This window comes from Piliocolobus tephrosceles, chromosome 3 (assembly GCF_002776525.5).
Source record: "Piliocolobus tephrosceles isolate RC106 chromosome 3, ASM277652v3, whole genome shotgun sequence".
NCBI lineage: Eukaryota > Metazoa > Chordata > Mammalia > Primates > Cercopithecidae > Piliocolobus > Piliocolobus tephrosceles.
The window spans coordinates 124,192,284-124,215,247 of record NC_045436.1 but is presented as its reverse complement, the minus strand read 5'-3'; the positions used below and the strand labels follow the sequence as shown (position 1 = coordinate 124,215,247).

At 33.6% G+C, this 22,964-nt stretch overlaps 1 long non-coding RNA gene across 1 annotated transcript in view; it reads right to left on the bottom strand.

Moving 5' to 3' along the window:
• Positions 1-464: 464 nt before the first annotated feature.
• The window catches only part of LOC113219880, an 82,161-nt gene continuing 59,661 nt past the window's right edge, over positions 465-22,964 (bottom strand). Inside the window, exons 5-7 of the long non-coding RNA XR_003306852.1 lie at positions 22,619-22,852; positions 12,777-12,846; positions 465-3,828 (exon numbers count right to left, since the gene is read on the bottom strand). This is a non-coding gene — a long non-coding RNA (uncharacterized LOC113219880). The remainder of the gene's footprint in view (positions 3,829-12,776; positions 12,847-22,618; positions 22,853-22,964) is intronic.

Sequence of the window (22,964 nt, the reverse complement as noted above, 5' to 3'; positions counted from 1 at the left end):
ACGTTTTATTTCATTCTTCCTAGTTCATTTTCTTTATTAAGTTTGCAATCATACAGGCAACTAGTCCTTTTATGAACAGTAGTAATGGATCCATCTGGTATGTTATACAATCATAATCTTCCCCAAGATTGAAAAATAGACTGTTGCTTTAAGACCAGCAAATTTTAAATATTAAGCAAGCAGTAGTGGCAATTCTAAAGCCAAAGTAATGAAAACAGTAGAAATTGTCCATTTGCTGTTATATATGTTTCCTGGCTTTTCTCCAGACATTTTGAAGATGACTAACAGATCAATGGAAATTTTCAAAAGTAAAATTGTCAAAAGACTTTCTGCAGGAAATTATCTTGAGTTTCAAAATCACAGTAAAAATAGTATACTTCAGTATACTATCATCAGTAATAGTAACTTCAGTTCCAAAATCACAGTAAAAATAGTATACTTGCTGTGATATTCCAATGTGTAAGTTTTTCAAATATTTTATTATGATAATTTTCAACATAAAAGTTGAAAGAATTTAACATTCAACACTCCTACATTCATCACCTATAATTAAGCTTTAACGTTTAGATAGGCTTGTTTGATTTATACATCTATCCATTTCTGTCTCCCTATTTCCATCCACTATTCTATTTTCCTTTTGAAACATTTCAAAGTAAGTTGCAGACATCAAGACAGGGAACCCTGAAAATATCAGCATATATGTCTTTAACTAGGTTTTACAATTTGTCTAAAAATATTTTAGGGTAAAATTTGCACACAATGAAATGCATCAATATTAATTCCATCATTTAATATAAGTTTTGACAAATGAATACAGCTATGTAAACCAAACCTCTGTCAAGGTACATAACATTACCATTAACCCACAAAGCTCCCTCATGCTCCTTCCCTGCCCATCAGAGCTCCACTCCAATCACCAGAAGCAACATCTTTTCTATCATAATTTGTTTTTCCTTATTCTAGATCTTTCTATACATGGGATCATACATAATATACTACTTTGTGCAAAGCTTGTTTAACTCAGCAAAACATTTTTGAGATTCAGCCATGATATTAGTTACAACATTCATTTATTATTTTATATATTTATATTTTAAATATTATTGTATTTTGTAGCTATACCATGTTTTGATTTTTCATCTTCCTATTGACGAACACCTGGTTTGTGTGAAACTACTAAAATCATTCTTGTAGAAATCTTTTTGTATACCTTTCTTCATTTTGAGTGCATGCCTAGCAGTTGAATGGTTGGGTCATATAATGGATGTATATGAAGTTTTGTAAAAAATTTTAACAATTTTTTTCCAAAGAGGTTGTGATATTTCCATTTTTACCAGCAATGTATGAAAATTTTGGTTGGCCCTAAGCTTGCCAAAATTCAATGTTGTTAGTCTTTTTAATTTTAGCCATTCCTAAAGGGTGTGTAATGATATCACAACGTTGCTTTAATATACCATTCCCTACTTATTTATTGATGTTGAACAGTTTTTATGTGTTTATTGTCCACTTATATATCTTAATGTATAAAATGTGTGTTCAAACATTTTTGCCCATTTTAAAAGGTTATTTGTCTTTATAATGTTTTGTTGTAGGAGTTGTATTTTGTGAATATTTTGATTCACTGATGATTTATTCTTGGTAAAGTCAAATATATCATTTTTTCCATATGTCATCATTTGTCCTGTTATCTTATCTACCTATAAGAAATCTTTGCTTAGCTTTATGTCAAATAGACATTCTTCTGTATTTTATTATGAAAATCTTTTGTATAAGCTTTTATGTTTCAGTCAATAATTCATTTTGAATTTTTTTAGGTATATTGTGATTTATGGATGGAGATTCATTTTTTTCCGTATAAATATAGTTATTTCAGTATCATTCATTAAAAATATGTTTTATTTATGGGTAGAGACTCCTCATGACTACTTTCAGCCTTGAAGATTCTCTAGACTCAGAAAGAGCTACTATCTCCATGTTTAGTGTGTTTTAACAACGAAAAGATACACATTAAAATTAGCAAACTGTAAAGGTACATAGGACAAAGTCTATAAGACATTGAGGCATAGGTTTCTAGGTGTCCTCCCATAGTGGAGTCCCGTGGATGTGCTTTATTATCCCAGCAATGATGTGTGGCAATACATGTGATGTATTTCTAGTCAAGAAGCTCAACCATGCCTTCGTCTTCAGAGGTTTTATTAAGAGTCAGTCACACAGGCATGCAGCACCTGTATATGTGTCCTCAGCTATTGAGATTTTAGTTCTTCAGACACTTATCATAAATCTCATTGTTAATAAAAACTACCCATGTAATCTTGTACTGTGCAATATAAAGTCTCAGGCTTACAAAAACAGTTGTTCACAATAAAACACATCATTAGCATAAACAGTTTGATCAAGTTTTTACCACATGGATGGAGGCATCACACGTACAGTAGAACTCTTCTCAGGCAGAATATTCCAGAGCCTCAGAGCTCGTTTTTGAGGAGCCAGCCAAGAACCCATCCTGAAGAAAGATGCTTATGGGAAATATACAGCGTTTGAGCAACCCAGGCATGTGAAATGCTACTTCCCTGCACATTCATTAGATTGCTTTAATATATTCATAAAAAATTAAATAGCCCCCCTCCCCCAATATGTGTAAATCTATTTCTGGATTTCAAATTCTATTCTATGGCTTTATTCATTAATCTTTATACCATTGCCATATTATTTTTATTCCTATAGCTTTATAATATTCTTGAAAACATTTATAGTGAGCAGTTAAACCATGCTGTTATTTTTCAGAATTGCTTTAAACTATGCTTTTTTTTTTTTCAGAATTGCTTTGAATATGCTAGAACTTTCTACTTCCATATAAATTGAAATGACACTTTGTTACTGTCTTTGTGTAGTCATTTTTTGTAATTTCTATCTCTCTGCTGTGATTTCTTAATTTTTCATTCATTCCAAACATATTTTCCTTTACATCACTCAGCATAATTCCTTTAAAATCCTTGTTATGCTAATTCCAACATCTGAGTCATTTTGCTGTCAGTCTCCGTTGATTTTCATTTATCTTGAAAATAAAAACATTCTTCTTTATTCATGTTTTGGAATAATTTAGGATGCATGTTGAAAATTCTGAATATTATGTTTTGGAGATCATGAGTTCTGTAATCTTCTTCTGAATCTTTTATTTCTATAAAGTCTATAATGTAATTTACTTGGTTGAAATCACACCTCTGCAAAAGCTGTCTTTGTGTGGCAGCTGAAGTCTTGGTTCAGTTATTTTATCCTTAGGTGACTTGCGTAGAGTCAGACCCACAGTCATTATTCTAGAAACGTGGACACAGCTTATAATTCCCTTCTCTTTCTCTGGCTCTTTCCTGTGCAGTGTGTATTCTCACTTACTGGCAGCTATGGTTGTCCCAAACTCTCTCTTCTAGTATGTCTTTAAAATCGGAAAGACAATGCCCTTTCTATTGCAGTTTTGGCCACTATCCATGGCATGGTTTAGAACTGCCTTTAGTCTAACAGCTAGAGTAAATGAGAGACTCAGTCAATGTCATTTTCCCTTTTCTATTGTAGACTACCCTCCAGAATATGCTTTCTAGGGTCATTTCCAGTGCCTTTGGCTTTTTTTTTTTTTTTTTTTTTTTTTTTCTTTTTACATTTGTTCAAAGTTTATATTTATCTGTAGAAAAATATTCATATAGATGCTTATTTGGCCATTACCAGAAACAAAAATTCTTTTGGAATTGAGGATCACAGATGGCAAATAATCTGCTTCAATGGCTGACTTGTTCAGTAGAAATCTTTATAGATGTCTGGAGAGTGACATTGCATAATCTGTATTACTGAGATTTGAAATATATTCCAGTAAATTTTGTTTTGAAAAAGATTTTCTACACCCATATGATGTCCAATTCCACTCAAAAGTCTACTGACATCATAGTAAATGATTAACTTGCACAGACATGCATAAACACAAAGGGAAAAGAGAAGCAACATAAAACAGTTTACAATACAATTTTGCCAAATATGAAGCAGATGGTCAGAGAGTAACTAAGAAAAAGATGTCTGGAGTTAAAGATGTTAACAAGAAAAATGAACTAAAGTAACTTAAAACTTCCAGACATTGGAGACCCCAGTAACTTTTTAAGTGTGAGAAAATTGTAAAGCTGAAATAGAGGAATTACTTGAAAGTATTTAGAAAGCTAAGTTAGATAATTCTCCATCCCTCCCTCACTCATCCAAGTATCCAGGCACTTACCCTCTTCTAAGAAAAATAGATGAAGCTTACTTTCCGGAGGAAAAAAATTAAACATAAGAGATTTCAAATAACAGTATATCAGGCACAATGTATGTAATAAAAATGAGTCATATTGAAAGAAAATGTTGAATTAAGCAGAAGCCAACAGAATAAAAAAGAAGAATTCTATCATCTTACTATGCTTAACTCTCAGAATGCTGGAAATTAGTTAAGCTAACAGACAGACTGAGATTGTCAAACCTTACCTAATATCAATATTTACCAAATATTTGAATAATATAAGAAATGAAAAGGTTGAGATAAGACAATAATATACCTGGAACATCAAAAGTAGCACCCCAATTCCTTGTCACATTGGTCTATGACACCAATTCCAGAATAGGTAAGGCCACTATGTGAGATTCACCCACACAGAGGGAACATTAAAATATTATTTATGTTTACATGTTGCATCAAATATATTGTTCTAAAGACTGAACATAAAGGAAACAATATTGGAACACATTACATAAAAACTGATCCAATATCAATAAGGTGTTCAGAAGTTAAGAACACAGGAAAAAGAAAGAAGGTAATAATAAAAGAAATAATACAAGAATTTCACCTCCTCCTCCAATACACACAAAAAATAAGATTACTAAGAAGTCCAAGAAAATTAATTTTATATTACTTATTAATCAGAACATATTTTCATGGATTTTTAGAATACTAAAATTAATGAATAGAACTTAAAAGCTCCCCAGAAGATAATGGTAGTGTGGCCAAACCTTTCTTATAAAGATCATAGGACGGTTATTTTACTTATTTTGCTTTGATGTTATCCTTTTCATCTTCCATGAATGATTGCTTGAAAGTAGTCATTTTGGCAGAGGGTAGTCACTGGTAATTGATTAACTTTATTCATATCCGAACCTCCAGAACTCCCTGCAAGATTGATAAATTTGTTTTTCAAAGAACGATGCTTCTTACATCATGAAGACCTCGTAGTTAATGTCTATAACTCTGATATTAACTGATGAGATCTAGAATCTGAAGAATGCAATCAGCTTTGATCATTGGGACATCCCACCTCCCATATTTCTATCTTGCTCATAAAAGCCCTCCGTTATGTTGAAAGGAAGTCAAATTTGAGTAACTATCTCTCCCACTCTCTAACTTTTGCCAAATTGAATAAACCTTTCTCTGCTCCTAGGTGCTGATGTGTCAGTGATTGGTTTACTGTGCATTGGGTACACAGACCTACATTTGGAGTTTGATAACAGTAGGACAAATATAAAGGATCAGTGATAGAAACTAGAACCTTGATGACAAGTTGAAGACCATGGAATGACTACTTAAAATTCTGATAAAAAAAAATCTATACACAATTCCATATCAATCAAGTGATTGAATAGAATAGTACTTTCAGATACTAAAATAAAAATTAACTAATTTTTCTGAAGAAGCACCATAGCTACAGAATGTGATCTATAAAAAGGAAGGAATCAACCAAAAATGTTTAAAAATATAAAATCAGGTATCCAGAAATTTTGTATCTAATCATGGCAGTAATAAAGGAATTCCAAGGATGATCATGAGGAAAGTAATTAATAGTAAAGACAAAAATAAATAGTAACCTATCATGCCAGCTTACAGGGCAGTCTTGGGCACCCTGGAGGCTCACACCATAGTTTCCATGCAGGTGCACCATGCCTGACCAGTGAAGAGTGCCAGATAGATGGCCTCTGTGGCATACACCAGCCTTCATGTTTCTTCCCCAAACTGCAACTTCCCCCAAGCCCACTGCAATTCCCCACATCACTTTGCTTAGCTAAAGCTGCTCAGGGAGCAGGGTATCCTCCGACACCTGGAGCAATCACTGCTGCTTGTGGGTCACAGAGAAGGCACATGGTCCTGTGCTGGCCAATACCCTGCTGCAAACCCAAACCACTTCCACTGTAACAGCACACAGAATCTCCACAACTGCTTTACCTCCACCACCATGGTTACTGCCCACAGGGAGACAGGCACCCCTGCATCTGCTAGCATTCATCTGCAGCTGCTGCCCATTGGTCTTCCAGCACGGTTAACTCCAAATCTCAAGGAACCAGAGAACAAAGTTGGTGCCCAGTACAAGTCCCCTAGAGTTACAGCACACAGTCTAGGAGTTGGAAGCTGAAAACAGGTCCTCTAAAATCTTCCAGATTCAAAGCTAGGTGGCTGAACCCACCTTATACCACAATCAAACCCTCTAAGTCAACAAATAGGAAAAGGAAAAGAAAAAAAAATTAGAAAGTCAACAACTGCAAAGATTGAAGGCAGATAAGCCAACAAAGATGAGAAAAACAAAATTAGCACAAGAATGCTGTAAACTCAAAAAGCCAGGGTACCTTCTTTTCTCCAAATGACCACATCATCTCTCCTGCAAGAATTCAGAACTGGGCTGAGGCTGAGATGGCTGAAATAACAGAAGTAGAATTCACAATATGGGTAGAAAAGAAGTTCACTGAGCTACAGTAGTATGTTGTAACCTAGTGCAAGAGGCTAAATGTCATGATGAAACATTGCAAGAGCTGACAGACAAAAGAGCTAGTATGGAGAAGAACATAATTAACCTGAAAGAGCTGAAAAACACTACAAGGATTTCATAATGCAAACACGAGTATTAACAACAGAACAGACCAAGTACTTGAAGACCATCTTTTAAAAATAAGACAGGCATATGAGAATAGAGAAAAAAGAATGAAAAAGGATAAATGAAACTTCCAAGAAATGTGAGATGTAAAGAGACCAAATCTATGCCTGATTGGTGCACCTAAAAGAGATGGGGAGCATGGAACCAACTTGTGAAACATATTTCAGAATGTCATCCATGAGAATTTTCTCAAGCCAGCTAAAGAGACCAACATTCAAATTCAGGAAATGCAGATAACTCCACTAAGATACTCTACAAGAAAGTCATCCCCAAAACACATAATCAACAGATTCTCCAAAGACAAAATAATAGAAAAAATGTTGAACATAACTAGAGAGAAAGGGCAGGTCACCTACAAAGGGAAGCCCATCAGACTAACAATGATCCCCTCAGCTAAAACCCTACAAACCAGAAGAGATTGGGATCCAATATTAATACTGTTAAAGAAAAGAAATTCTAACCCAGAATTTTATATCTGGCCAAACTAAGTTTCATATGTAAAGGAGAAATGAGATCCTATTCAAACAAGCAAATGCTGATGGAATTTGTTTCCACCAGACTTGCCTTAAAGAGCTCTTGAAAGAAGGACTAATTATGGAAATGAAAGACCATTGCCAGTTACTACAAAAGCACACAGAAATATACTATAAAGCAACCACATAAACAAGTCTGCAAAATAATCAACTAACATGATGACAGGATAAAATCCACACATATCAATACTAATCCTGAATGTAAACAGACTACCTGCTACAATTGAAAGACACAGCGTGGCAGACTGGATAGAGAACCAAGACCCATTGGTATGGTGTCTTCAAGAGACCCATCTCACAGGCAATAAAACACATAGGTTCAAAATAAAGGAATGGAGACAAATCTACAACACAAAAGAAAAACAGATAAAAGCAGGGATTGCAATCCTAGTTTCCGACAAAATAGACCTCAAACCAATAAAAATTTTAAAAAGACAAAGAAGAGTAATACATGTATATAATGGTGAAAGGTTCAATTTGGTGTTTTTTTTTTTTTTTTTTTTTTTTAACTTTACATAGTGGTAACGGGTTCAATTTACCAAGAAAACTTAACTAACTTAAATATATATGCACCCAACACAGGAGAACCCAGATTCATAAAGCAAGTTCCTAGAGATCTTTAAAGGTACTTAGACTCCAACACAGTAATAGTGGGAGATTTTAACACTCCACTGACAATATTAGACAGATCATTGAGAAAGAAAATTAACAAAGATATTTAGGACCTGAACTCAGCACTGGATCAACTGGACCTGTTGTTCATCCACAGAACTCATCACCCAAATACAAGAGAATATATATTTTTCTCATCACCTCATGGCACATACTCAAAACTTGATCAAATAATTGGAGGGTAAACATTCCTCACCAAATGCAAAAAAAAAAAAAAAAAAAAAACTGAAATCATAATAAAGTGTCTCAGACTACACCACAATCAAATTCAAAATTAAGACTAAGAAACTCACTCAAAATTATACAATTACATGGAAATTGAATAAACTGGTCCAAATGACTTTTGAGTAAATAACAAAATTAAGACAGAAATAAAAACGTATTTTGAAATTAATGAGAACAACAATACAACATACCAGAAACTCTGGGACACAGTGAAAGCAGTGTTGAGGAAAATTTATAGCACTAAAAGCACCCATCAAAAGTTAGAAAGATCTCAAGTTAATAACATGAGATCACAACTAAAAGAACTAAAGAACCAAGAGCATGCAAAGCCCAAAGTTAATTAGCAGAAGACAAGTAACAAGCAAAATTGGAACTAGACTGAAGGAGATAGACACACACACAAAAATTCAAAAAATCAATGAATTCAGAGGCTGTGTTTTTTGTTTGTTTGTTTTTTAAATTAACAAAACAGAGCAACAGCTAGACTAATAAAGAAGAAAGAAGATTCAAATAAACACAGTCAGGAGTGACAAAGGGGATATATTACCACTGACCCCGAGGAGATACAAACATCCAATAGAGGATATTATGAATACCTCTATGCACATAAAATATAAAACCTAAAGGAATGTATCAATTCTTAGACTCGTATACCCTCCCAAGACTGAACTAGGAAGAAATTGAATCCCTGAACAGAGAAATAACAAGCTTTGAAATTGAGACTGTAATAAATAGCCTACTTACCAAAAAAAAAAAAAAGCCCAGATTCACAGATGAACTCTACCAAAGAAGAGCTGGTACCATTCCTACTGAAAGTATTTCAAAAAGTTGAGGAGAAAGGACTCCTCCTTAACTGATTCTATGGCCAACATCATCCTGATACCAAAACCTGGCAGAGATACAACAAAAAAGAAAACTTCATGCCATTATCCTTGATGAACATTGATGCAAAAATACTCAGCAAAATACTGACAAACCAAATCCAGCAGCACATCTAAAAGCTTATCCACCATTATCAATTAGGCTTTATCCCTGGGATACAAGGCTAGTTCAACATACAAAATCAACAAATATGGTTTATCACATAAATAAAACTAAAGACAAAAACCACATAATTATCTCAACAGATGCAGAGTAGCCTTTTGATAAAATTAAGCATGACTTCATGTTAAAAACTCTTAATAAAGAAGGTGTTGAAGGAACATACCTCAAAATAAGAAGAGCTCTATATGACAAACCCACAGCCAACATCATCCTGAATGGGGAAAAGCTAAAACATTCCTTTTGAAAACCAGCACAAGACAAGGCTATTCACTCTCAATACTCCTATTCAAGAGAGTATTGGAAGTTTTGGTCAGGGCAATCAGGCAAGAGGAATAAATAAAGGGTATTCTTATAGGAAGAGAGAAATTCAAACTATCCTTTGCAGATGACATGATTCTATATATGGAAAACCCTATAGTCTCAGCCCCAAAACTTCTTAAGCTGATCAACAGCTTAAGCAAAGTCTCAGGATACAAAATCAATGTGTAAAAATCACTAGCGTTTCTATACACAAACAACAGTCAAGCTGAGAACCAAATCAGAAATAAACTCTCACAAATTGCCACAAAAGGAATAAATACCTGGGAATACAGGTAACTAGAAAGGTAAAATATTTACACAAGAAGAACTACAAACCACTGCTCAAAGAAATCAGAGATGACGCAAATGAAAAAATATCTCATGCTCATGGAAAGGAATAATCAATATAATTAAAACAGCCATACTGCCCAAAGTAATTCATAAATTCAATTCTGTACTTCTTAAACTACCATTGACATTCTTCACAGACTAGAAAAAACTATTTAAAAATTCATATGGAACCCAAAAGTAGCCTGAATAGCCAAGGCAATCCTAAGCAAAAAGAACAAAGCCAGATGTGTCATGTTACCCAACTTCAAACTATACTGCAAGGCTGCAGTAACCAAAACAGCATGGTACTCATACAAAAAGACACAGAGACCAATGGAACAGAATAGAGAACCCAGAATAAGACCACACACCTACAAATATCCGATCTTTGACAAACCTGACAAAAACAATCAATGGGGAATGGACTCCCTATTCAATAAATGGTGCTGGGATAACTGGCTAGCCATATGCAGAAGATGAAAACTAAACCCCTTTCTTACACCATACACAAAAATTAAATCAAGGTAGTTTAAGACTTAATGTAAAACTCAAAACTATTAGCACCCTGGAGGACAATCTAGTCAATGCCATTCAGGACAAAGTCATGGGCAAATATTTCACAATGAAGATGCCAGAAGCTATTGCAACAACAAAAGCAACAATTGGCAAATGGTGGGATCAAATTAAACTAAAGAGCTTCTGCACAGCAAAAGCAATTATCATCAGTGTGAACAGATGACCTGCAGAATGGGAGAAAATTTTTGTCAACTATGCATCTGACAAAGGTCTAATATCCAGCATTTATAAGGAACGTAAACAAATATACAAGAAAAGACAAATAACCCTATAAAAAGGTTGGTAAAGGACATGAACAGACACTTTTCAAAAGAAGACATACATGCAGCCAACAATCATATGAAAAAAAGCTCAACATCATTGATCATTTGAGAACTATAAATCAAAACCACAACGTGATACCATCTAACACCAGGCAGAATGGCTGTTGTTCGAAAGTCATAAAATAACAGAGGCTGGCAAGGTTTAAAAGGAATTATACCCTGTTGATGGAAGGTATAAATCAGGTCAACCATTGCGGAAGACAGTGTGGCAATTCCTCAAAGACCTAAAGACAGAAATACTATTTGACACAGCAATCTCATTACTAAATATATACCCAAAGGAATATAAATTATTCTACTATAAAGACACAGGTAGGCATATGTTCATTGCAACATTCTTCACAAAAACAAAGACATGGAACTAATATAAATGCCCATTAATAATAGACTGGATAAAGAAAATGTGGTACACATTCACCATGGAATACTATACAGCCAAAAAATAAGAACAAGATCATGTCCTTTGCCTTTTCAGGAGCTTGGATGGAGAGCTGGAGGTCGTTATCCTTAGCAAACGAAGATGAGAGCAGAAAACCAAGTGCCGCATGTTATCACTTATAAGTAGAAGCAAAATGGTGACAACACATGGACACATAGAGAAGAACAACATGCACTAGTGCCTATCGGAGGATGGAGGATGCAAGGAGGGAGATGATCAGAAAAAATGACTAATGATGCTAGGTTTAATATCTAGGTGATAAAATAATCTGTACCACAAACCCACATGACACAAGTTTACCTGTGTAACAAAACTGCACTGAACTTAAAACAAAGGTTAAACTTTTTTTTTTTTTTTAAATACTAAGCATAGTAGTGCAGACTGGAATAAGATGATAAAACTCTTAAAGGGAGAAGAGGGACAATTCAGGAAATAACTTAAGAAAAGCAATTGAGTAAGGATAGTAATTTAGCAGGTGAAAATAATAAGAAAGTGAAAAGCAAAATATCAAATAACTTCAGGAGCAGCAAAATGTGGCAAAAGAATAAAGTGAAAGCATATTACACTATGTAGCTGTGTCTTGTCTAAATTAGTATTTACATACATATACATTTTATTAAAATTACCTCGGTCAAAATATTGACTAAATCAAAATGGGGACATAGACAATCATGGTATTAGAATTTGGGAGGGGTGGTGTGTCTGCGTGTGTATATGTGTGTGTGTATTGTGTGTGTTCCCTAATCCACTCATATCAAAGTTCACTTTTGTGGTTTTATTTGAGTACACATGACTTTCTTCACAGTTTCTTTATCAGCAAAGATTACATCAAATTCTAGTTATGTATTGATATGTGTATCACCCTCAGTAGATGTCAACCCTTTGAATAACAGAATTTGTCAATTATCCTTGTATATTCCATGTAAAGCAGATACTCTTTCTTATAATGATTCTAAAGAATACTAAAGATGTGTGAATGAATGAACGCGTTAATGTTTTTTATTATTTTTGCCCTAACTAGTTTGTTCAAAACAAAATTGGAATCATACTATGAAACTTTATATCTGCACTAGATGTACATAATTAATATTCACTCATAAATAGATTAGTGAATTTGTACATTCTTCCAAATAACAATGACTTGAGCAATTACAAACTCCTGGATAAAACTGACTTTGAAATTTTTAAAAAGTTGAAATATTTCTTCAATATTTTTATTTGAAAGAAGATTATAATATAGTATTTCCCCTTCCTCCTTCACATAGAAATCTAGATTGGACAGAGAGATAATAAATAGAAAGATGATAGATAGATAGATAGATAGATAGATAGATAGATAGATAGATGACATGTAGATGATATAGAAAAATTTCAAAGCAAATTTGAAAAAAACTTGAAAGCATATTACTTCTTACTTTTGTTCCAGGGCTCCACCTTTTGCAATGCATCCATATTCTGATCTCATTCTCTCATTTTTACTGCGAAAATGAATTGTTACAGTGGAGACAGTCAATGAACTGTTCAGGAAGACATATGATTAATTTTTAAAATAAAGCTGCTAAAGCTAATACGACCAATCATTTCAATCATTGTCTATAAAGTAACTTTATACTTCCCTAAGCCATTAAAATTTTATCAAAGAAGAAAAACGGAATAGGCTCAATTAATAAAACTAATACCATTTAGAAGAAAATGCTATAAAATGAATTCTATCTGATTTACTTATGGGATATTGTCACTAATTAGGTTCTCCAAAAATGGATGCTGAGGAGAGTGACATGCAACATTTTTGATTGGACTGATATCCTTTGGGAGGAAGTAGAGCAAATAACTGAAAAATAAATAATAAAAACTAAAATAAAAAAACAACTTAAATTTGTATTATGAAAAAATTAATTTTAATTTTTTTAAATTTCAAAACATTTTTGAAAATCTAATTTATGTTAGTTTTAAGGGTACATACATTAATCAATTAAAAATAAAGAAATTAAAAAATCTGCTGAATAATGTACTGTTATTCTGCTCACATTAATTATCAACATAATTGTACTTATAATTAGCACACTTAATTTATGTAGTATTAATAAATTATAAATCTATTTCAAATAGACTTTCCTGAATATATGTATCAAAAGTCAAACAAATAGTTTTATTTCATGTATGAAGATATTAATTACATAAGTTCAACAGATATATACAATTATAACAATAAAAATATGAAGAACATCATTTTTTAGATAGCATAATTAAACCTCATGTAAAACAAGATCTTCAACCTTTCTTTTACTCTCATGGATAATTTACTCCTACACTGTGTCAGTGTGTTTACTTTAGGACCTGAGGGCTGAGACTGTTTCTTGTTAATAGTTAAGTAGCATACCAGAGACACCTTTAAACTCTTCTTTGTGTAAGTTACATTTTAGTTGGATTTATTCCTTCTATTCTGTTTTCTCTTCCTGAAATAACGTCTTCCTTTGCTCCTGGGTTATTTCCAACTGTGTTCTGCAGCTGTTGGTTCAATTCATGATAAACAATTGATTACACAGATCATAGAACAAGTTAATCAGTCTGGGACTTTGGTAATGAAAAACAAAGCTCCAGCAAGTTAATATATCAGTTTTAAGTAGAGAAGGTATCTAAAACTAATTAAACACTGGTCTCAGTGACAGTGATTTAAGCTGTAGTCCTAAAACCTTTATACTCCTTAGAACCACAGTTTTCATCATAGTATTGTCAAATTACAATTTCATCTTTTGAATCATTATAATTGAGTACTATGAAACAAACACTATGCTATAGAAGTGACCTTGGAATTAAAGTTTATAAGAAGTTAAAAACTGTCATGTAAGGATCCACATTACTAGACACCATATTTCCCTTTGCCCTAGAGTAACTGATTATTAACAAGTGATTTCCCATAGAAAGATAATTTACAAGAAATAGTCAACGTAGTTGTAGAGGGAACAAGTATTATACTAGTGACACTTTTATCATTGCTTTATTGAGTAGAGGTTTTTTAAAATATTGGGTGACACAGATGAACATTAAACTCATAGTTTTCAATATGTATCTAATGTAATGGTCCAATAAGGATTTTGGGTTAATTCTGATATTAATTCAGCGTCTCTAAGATATCTGGTAGAAAGGTGCTTCATATTAGAAGGCAACATAGAGTATAATAAATGTTGGTATTACATATGTATGATATGTAGTGAAATGATTGCTGTGGCAATAATGATAGTCTATAATCTGTACTGAAAACTGGAACCAACTTACAAAATAGTGGTTATTGATGCATACTGAAGTAGAAAATGCCATGTGGTGCATGGAAGATCAATATAGATACCATGCAAATGTTGCAAATTCTATGTTCCTTTATGCTTGTGGTCAAAAATAAAGAACACCCAAGAACTGCAGTCAAGTATGAGTGCTTGTGCTTCACTAACTTTTCATTCGAGACTGTGTTAACATTTTATTTGCTAGAACCATTCTCATTAGCATTTAGAAAATAGCATGCTAAGACATATCATATAGTAGTGGCATGTCACATCTTAAGGACTCACTTGGCATATCATTAAAAAAATATTATTGAATATCATCATCTTCAGGCACATATACCTAAAATCAGTTAGATAATAAGAAATCTGTAAATCAACACCCAAACTTTTTTCAAATATTATGTGTGTTCTCATTGGGGTAAGAATTTCAGAGTTTTACCTGCCTACATTTGCAAAGCCTTTACATGATGCCATGCTGACTTCCACCTTTGGATATATTCTTGAAAGAAACATATTTCAAATTCCCTCAAAGTACATTTTATTTGCCATTTTCCTCATTTTCAAAAGTGAATAATTGCTTCGATACTCCTTAGGCAGATAACATCACAAACCTTATGAACCAAACCCTAGTTAATTAATCATACTTCTTTTTTTTTTTTTTTTTTTTTTCAGAAGGCAGCCAAGGGTACAGGTGCATTTTGGGGTATAGATTACTTACTCAGAAAAACAAGGTATGTCTTTATGTTAACTGGGTAAAAAGTAGCTTCACACCATATATTCCCTTCAATAATTCATTGCAAGTTGTTTGTTTTATACATGGTCCACAGCTATTGTTTGCTTGTCCAGTAATGCACAAGAGGACTACAATTTGGCTTCTAGAAAAATGTATACTAAAACATATTCCAAAAAAAGCTACCTTAACATTTAATTATGTCAAATTTTGCACATATTTATGGCTTTCTATTTTGTGTACTCTCTCACCAGTCATGATTGCAAATAAATGTATAAAATTTATTAGAAAATAATAATGAATTAGCTATTCTATCACTTGAAATTCTTTGTTCAAAAGTGTATTATAATGTTTGACTATGCATTGATATTGTAAGAGGACATTATTAGACAATTGGTGATATTTTAATATTGACATACATTAATATTTTATAAGTTTTAAATTTTCTGAATTTAGTAATTTGTGATTAAGTTAAAATAAGATCCTGTTTTTTGAAACACATTTTTCTTGTTTTCTTTGAAAACACATTTATAAGTGTTTTGGAGTGACTTATGATATATGCTATTGTCATCCAATTTTCTAGCCAATATATAAATACAGCATAGTATACACAATAAACTATGTACATACCCTGTATCTGTATACTATATACTATGTACTATGTTCTCTCTCTATTTCTCTTTCTGTCTCTCTCAATACTGTGATATAATGCTGCCATTCACTATAGTACATATATATGTGTGTGTGTGTGTGTGTGTGTGTGTGTGTGTGTGTGTGTATGGAGGGGGGATTTGCCAATATAAGACAAATATTGCAAATTATGACCAATGGTGAATGAACATCTTTTGCCAGATATAGATCATTTTGTTGGGATAAAGTACTTTAAAAAGACACATTTATAATAGTTTTAGGAATATTATGAATTCTTCTTATATGGTGCTGATTTTCGTATTTCTGTATGGACCAGTTTTATTTAATCAGCGTATTTACTTGGCTCCTTATTTGAATGTTTTGTTGACATTAGACAGGATGCTGCTGAAATCCCTGATCTTGAAGGGATTTGATGTTCTTTAGTAGTGATTGTATCTTTAACCTCTGCTAAGTAGAAGCTTACTAATTATAAAGTGGAGTCACGAACAACTTTATCAGATATTAATTGGCTTCAAAGACCAAAACCACTGCTGAGACTCTCTTTCGTACTGGTGCCAGAGACTCCAGGCAGAACATGTTTCTGTAGCTTACACATGTGACACCATAAAAGTAATAATATCACAAGGACTGATGATGACACGAGATATATATATATTTTTTAGTTTCAGCCAGGGGCAAACTGCCTGTTGCTTTCCATTGAAAAGAGCTTTGCTCCCTTATCTCCTCCCTCATAACCATCCTCAATGATAGTTATAGGAAGGGCAATTATTGCAGAGGTTTTTCTTTCAGCTCACTGCAAGTACTTTACCTTGGTTTCCATGTCAAAGACGGCAGCATCAGAAATAAAAAAGTGTTAAGTCTGAAGCTCATATCCACTTTTCACATCAGTCAATCCAGATAATTATTCAAGATTTAGTAGGAACCAAGAACACTTTAGTTAACATAAAAAGTCAATGTCATCTTATTGCTTAGAGAGCCTGAATTGGTTCAGATCTACCACAGTTCTTGGCTTTGGAAAATATAGAGCTCCCTAATACTGTAAAATATGCATTCCCAATCCTACTCTCTGGGAGATGTATCAGGGTATTCCATTCACTCACAATATGCATAATTTATTGAGATATTTGAGTATTAACCACGTTCTTCACAAGTGAATTTATGTTAGAAATTTAGTATTGGCCATCAACTTCTTCCCATCATCACTGAAACCTCATATGCTACCCTTCATTCTAAACACACACAAACACACACACAACGTTACTCATTATAGGTCCTTTATCACATTGTCTTGGAAATGCTGTGCAGTAAGCTCCAGAATCTGTAACTTTTACCTGACTATGTCCTTCCTTGGTTCAATGTTATTTCCCTGAGAAGATAACAATAGTATGAATATAGCAAATTTTTATGTGTTTCTTTGTTTCTATAATACAGCTTCTATTTTAATATCTTTGAGAATTATAGTCTCCTGCTAACATTGTATATTCTAAGACTTTTGTCGTGTTAGATTATGAATGGTTAGCACACAATATGGATTTTAAAATATCTTTTCTGGCTTTTGTTCTATAGTACCTTGCAACCTTTCCCAAATCTATTTGATGATAATGGGTTCGGTTGTATCGTCTAGATCTTACTACTGCTATCAATTTGTATTTCCACCTTGTTGAAAAATGTTAATACCCGTTTCAGATTGATGTGATGGCCAGACACAGATAAAAATATATGTAAAGCAAATAAGGCTTACTTATCTAAAATATGTAAATGGAAACCAGTATTGGAAGGTTACATAGCATAGAGCGTAACAAAATTAGCCAATAACGGGATTAAAGTTTTCCAACTGCTTTGCTGCAGACATGTAGATGATAAATATGCATGGAAGTCACATTGGAACTTTTGAAATCTTACTTGCCTCACTTTACTCACAGATTTTTATTCATTAGGCTAACAGCACAATTCTCAGCTTCAATTCTATTGATATTTTGGATCAGACAATTGTTATTGTGTGGGGTTTATTTTTGTATATTATAAGATGTATAGCAGTATATCTGGCCTCCAACCACTACATGCTAATAATCCACTTTACTCTCAGTTGTGACAATTAAAAATGTCTCCAGAATTCACCAAACGTACCTTTGGGTAAAACTCACCACCTTTGTAAGAACCACTGTGCTAAAGTAATTTGGATGGCAGTCTTTCCTTGATATATGCCAAGGACCAAGCACCTGCATGTCATGCTTCTCACTAATTTTAGAGCTAAGGAATGCACAATATGGGAAGACAGCATAGTGCCTTTTGGCTTAATCACACTTTTCATGTTTCTGCTCTTAACATTTCTAGCAATTCAGGTAGAAAACACTTCTGAATTCAACACTATTAGTAACAGAATAGAGAACAGAAGTCAGTTATTAAGAGATTATGCTTATAACCTATAAGGCCTATGCTTTTTTTTTTATAAATAATGGAAAGTCTAAAGAGGGCAGCTGCTTGGAGTGATTAAACAGCTCAATAAGATTAAGGCCAGCATGGCTGAATTTCTCTAAAACTAATCATAATTCAATTTCCCTAAAACTGTACAGTTGCTATAGCCTTATACACCTTATATTTGTCCAAGGCAATAAGAATGTAGAAATGTTTAGTATAAGCTCTCTCAGTTATTACCATGATAAAAAATTGTTTGATAGAGAAGTGACATCAGCAAGAAGGCAGAATATCTACCCTTCTTTTTCTCCATGAATACACCTTTTTCAGCGTTACTATATGGACCAATTCTATTTGTGAGAGATCCAGAAAGAAATACAGAGGCACTTGCATCTCAGTCAAGTGTGAATCCAGCCACAATTAAGGTGGTAGAAAAAAGTGGACATTCCTCTCTTTATAATCTTTCAATAGCACAGCAACACAAGAGTGGTTAACTCAATAAATCTTTGCAAAAACTAATGTCCTGGAGAGTTTTTCTATTTTTTTTTTTTTGTTTTGTTTTTAGTGGTTTCATAGTTTGGGGTCTTAGATTTAAGTCTTTAATCCATTTGGATTTGATTAATGCATATGATATATGGTAATATATGGGGATCTAATTTCATTCTTCTGCATATAGATGTCCAGTTTTCCAAGCAATATTTATTGAAGAGACTATCCTTATCCCAGTGTATGGTATTGGCACCTTTGTCAAAAATTAGTTCACTATAGATGTATAAATTTATTTCTGGATCTCTATTTTGTTTTATTTTGTCTATGCATCTATTTTTATGCCAGTACCAGACTGTTTTGGTTATTATACTTTAATACCAATTCTGTAGTATAATTTGAAGACAGGTAATGTGATTTCTCCAGTTCTGTTCTTTTGCTCAGAGTAGATTTGGGTATTCTGGGTCTTTTTTGGCCCCATATACATTTTTAGTGGTTTTTCTACTTCTGTGAATAATGCCATTGGTATTTTGATTAAGATTGCATTGGATCTTTAGATTGCTTTGTGTAGTGTGGACATTTTAAAAATATTGACTTTAAAAGGTTAATAAAATATAAACATTTAGTTAGACTAAGATAAAAGAGAGAAGATTCAAATAAATAAAATCAGAAATGAAAGAGAAGACATTAGAGCTGATATCACAGAAATAAAAAGGATCATAAGAGACTGTTAAAATCAAATATACAGCAACTAACTGGATAAGCTGGAAGAAATGGATAAACTCCTAGAAACATACAATTTGCCAAGACAGAATCATGAAGAAATACAGCATATGCACATACTTATAACTAGAAAAGTTATTTAATCAGTAATTCAAAACTTTCCAACAAGAAAATCCCCAAACCATATAGTTTCACTGGTGAATTCTATAAAATATATGAAGAATTAAAGCCAGTTCTTCTCAAGCTCTTCCAAAAAAGTTGAAGAGAAGTGAATGATTCTAACTTTATTTTAATGAGGCCTATATTATGCTAATATCAAAGACAAAGACACTTCAAGAAAATAAAATTACAGGTCAATATTCCTAATGAACGTAGACATACAAATTCTTAACAAAATGCCAAAAAACAGAATTCAATAGAAAACTTTTAGAAAACATACACCATTACCCAACAGGATTCACCCCTATGATGCAGAATCAGTTAATGTGATATACTACTTTAAAAAAAAATGGAGAAAAATTACATGATCATCTCTATAAATGCAGAAAAGCATTTGACAAAATTCAATGTTCTTTCATGATAAAAATTCTCAACAAATTAGGTATGGAAGGAACTTACCTCAGCACAGTAAAGGCCATATATGAAAGGTCCACAGGTTAACACAATATTCATAGGTGAAAAGCAGAAGGCATTTTCCCTAAGATCAGGAACAAGACAAGGATGTCCATTCTTGTCACTTCTATTCAACGTAACACTGGAAGCTATTGCCAGAACTATTATTCAAAAAAAAAAAAGAACTAAAAGAGATTTCAACTGAAAAATAAGTATTCTTTGCAGAAAACACACTCTTATATGTAGAAAACCTTAAATATGCTACAAAAAACTTTTAGTACAAATGAATAAACTTTGTAAAGCTACAGAATAAAAATATCAGTTATGATCACATATACTAACAAATTATCCAAATATGAAATTAAAAAAAATAAAACAATTGTATTCACAGTAGTTTGGAAAAACATAAAATACTTCAGAGTAAACTCAAGCAAGGAGATGAAAGACTTTTCACTGAAAAGTGCAAAACACTGATGACAGAAATATAAAGAGCCAGAAATAAATAGAGACATCTGTTTATGGATTAAAATAATTAATACTGTCAAATGTTCATACTAGCCAAAATAATCTACAGATTTGATGCAATGCCTATCAAAATTTCAATTTTTTTACAATTTTTTTTTTTTTTTTTTTTTTATAAGATGTATGTAGAACCACAAAGACACCAAAAGGCCAAATCAATCTTGGGAAATAAAAATATCTTAGTCGAATTTGGCTGCTATCACGAAATCTTATGTTTTACTATCAGCAGTCAGGAGAAAACCAAAATGCACCTTCAACATTTTGCTTAGAAATAGTGTCACCTCAATATTCAGTTTTATGGTTCACAAGTTGGACCTTCAACAAAACACTAGCAAACAAAATTCAGTCAAATTCCTTGCCACTTTATAATAATGATGCCTTTCCTCTACCATTCAATAACATACTTCTTATATTCATCTGAGACCTCATTAGAGTTAAAATTACAGGTTTTCAGCTGGGCATAGTGGCTCACGCTTGTAATCTCAGCGTTTCTGGAGGCTGAGGGGAGTGGATCACAAGGTCAGGAGTTCCAGACCACCCTGGCCAACATAGTGAAACCCCACCTCTACTAAAAATACAAAAATTAGCTAGGTATGGGGGCATGCACCTATAGTCCTAGCTACTTGGGAGACTGAGGGAGGAGAACCGCTTGAATGCGGGAGGCAGAGGTTGCAATAAGCCAAGATCACACAACTGCACTCCAGCCTGGGTGACAGAATGAGACTCTTCTCAAAAAAAAAAAAAAAAAAAAAAAAATTGCAAGTTTCTGAGAAAAAGACAGACTTACAGACCAATAGAATAGAGTAGACAGCTGAAAAAAAATCATTAAACTGATAGTCAACATTTCTTTTTTTTTTTTTTTTGATGCGGAGTCTCGCTCTGTCGCCCAGACTGGAGAGTGCAGTGGCCGGATCTCGGCTCACTGCAAACTCCGCCTCCCGGGTTCACGCCATTCTCCTGCCTCAGCCTCCCGAGTAGCTGGGACTGCAAGCGCCCGCCACCTCGTCCGGCTAGTTTTTTGTATTTTTTAGTAGAGACGGGGTTTCACTGTGTTAGCCAGGATGATCTCCATCTCCTGACCTCGTGATCCGTCCGTCTCGGCCTCCCAAAGTGCTAGTATTACAGGCTTGAGCCACCACGCCTGGCCTCAACAACATTTCTAATGATACACAGTGGAAAAAGAATAGTCTCTTCAACAAATAATGTTAGAAAAACTGAGCATTAACATGGCAAAAATGAAATAAAGTTACACACATCCTACACCATGCATAAAATCAACTCAAAATTAAATACTTAAGTGTAAGACCTGAAACTGTAAAACTCTTAGAAGAAAAGCATAAGAAAAACACTTTAAGACATTGGTTTTATCAATTATTTCTTATATATAACACCAAAAGTGTTGCCAGTAGAAGGTATCTAAATTACCAGTGGTGAATCTGTATGGGTCTGCAGCAACCTCAATTTTTTCCTCCTCAGAAGAAATAATTTGACTGAGGGGCATAAGGCAGAAAAAGAGACCAAGACAAGTTTTATAGCAGGATTGTGTAAGTTTATTTAAAAAGGCTTTAGAATAGAAAAGAAAGGAAAGAAAAATACACATAGAAGAGACTCAAGTGGGCAACTTGAAGGTCTAGTGTGGTGCTCAGTCTGGATCCCAGAACTTTATAGACTGGCCCTTTTCCCCGGATGCTTCCCTTAGGGTGGGCTGCCTGCATATGCAGTGCCCTCCTTGCCCTTGGAAGGAGAGCATGAGGAGCGTGTTTAGGAAGTTGTATATGTGCCCATCTGAAGTTTTCTTCCCTTTTCTGGTGGAGTGTACCCAGAAGGTCATACCTGCCATTTTGTCTCTTAATGTACATGCCCAGGAAGTTGCTTCTGCCTGAAATCTGCATTCAATTAACATCTTAGGGCAACAGGCATAGATCATCAGGAAATGGCCTCTCCCTGGTGCCAGCTGCCAATTTATCACTTTCAGAGAGGCAATGTGATGATCACTGAACCATCATCTGATATTCCTAGTGGGTGGAGGACAGTCCTCTTCTGCCCCACTCATGCTCGTCTCACTACCTGTAAACAAACAAACAAACAAAACAAAACAAAAAACCAAACCAAACCAAGCAACAACAACAAAAAAGAAGAAGAAGAAGAAGAAGAAGAAGAAGAAGAAGAAGAAGAAGAA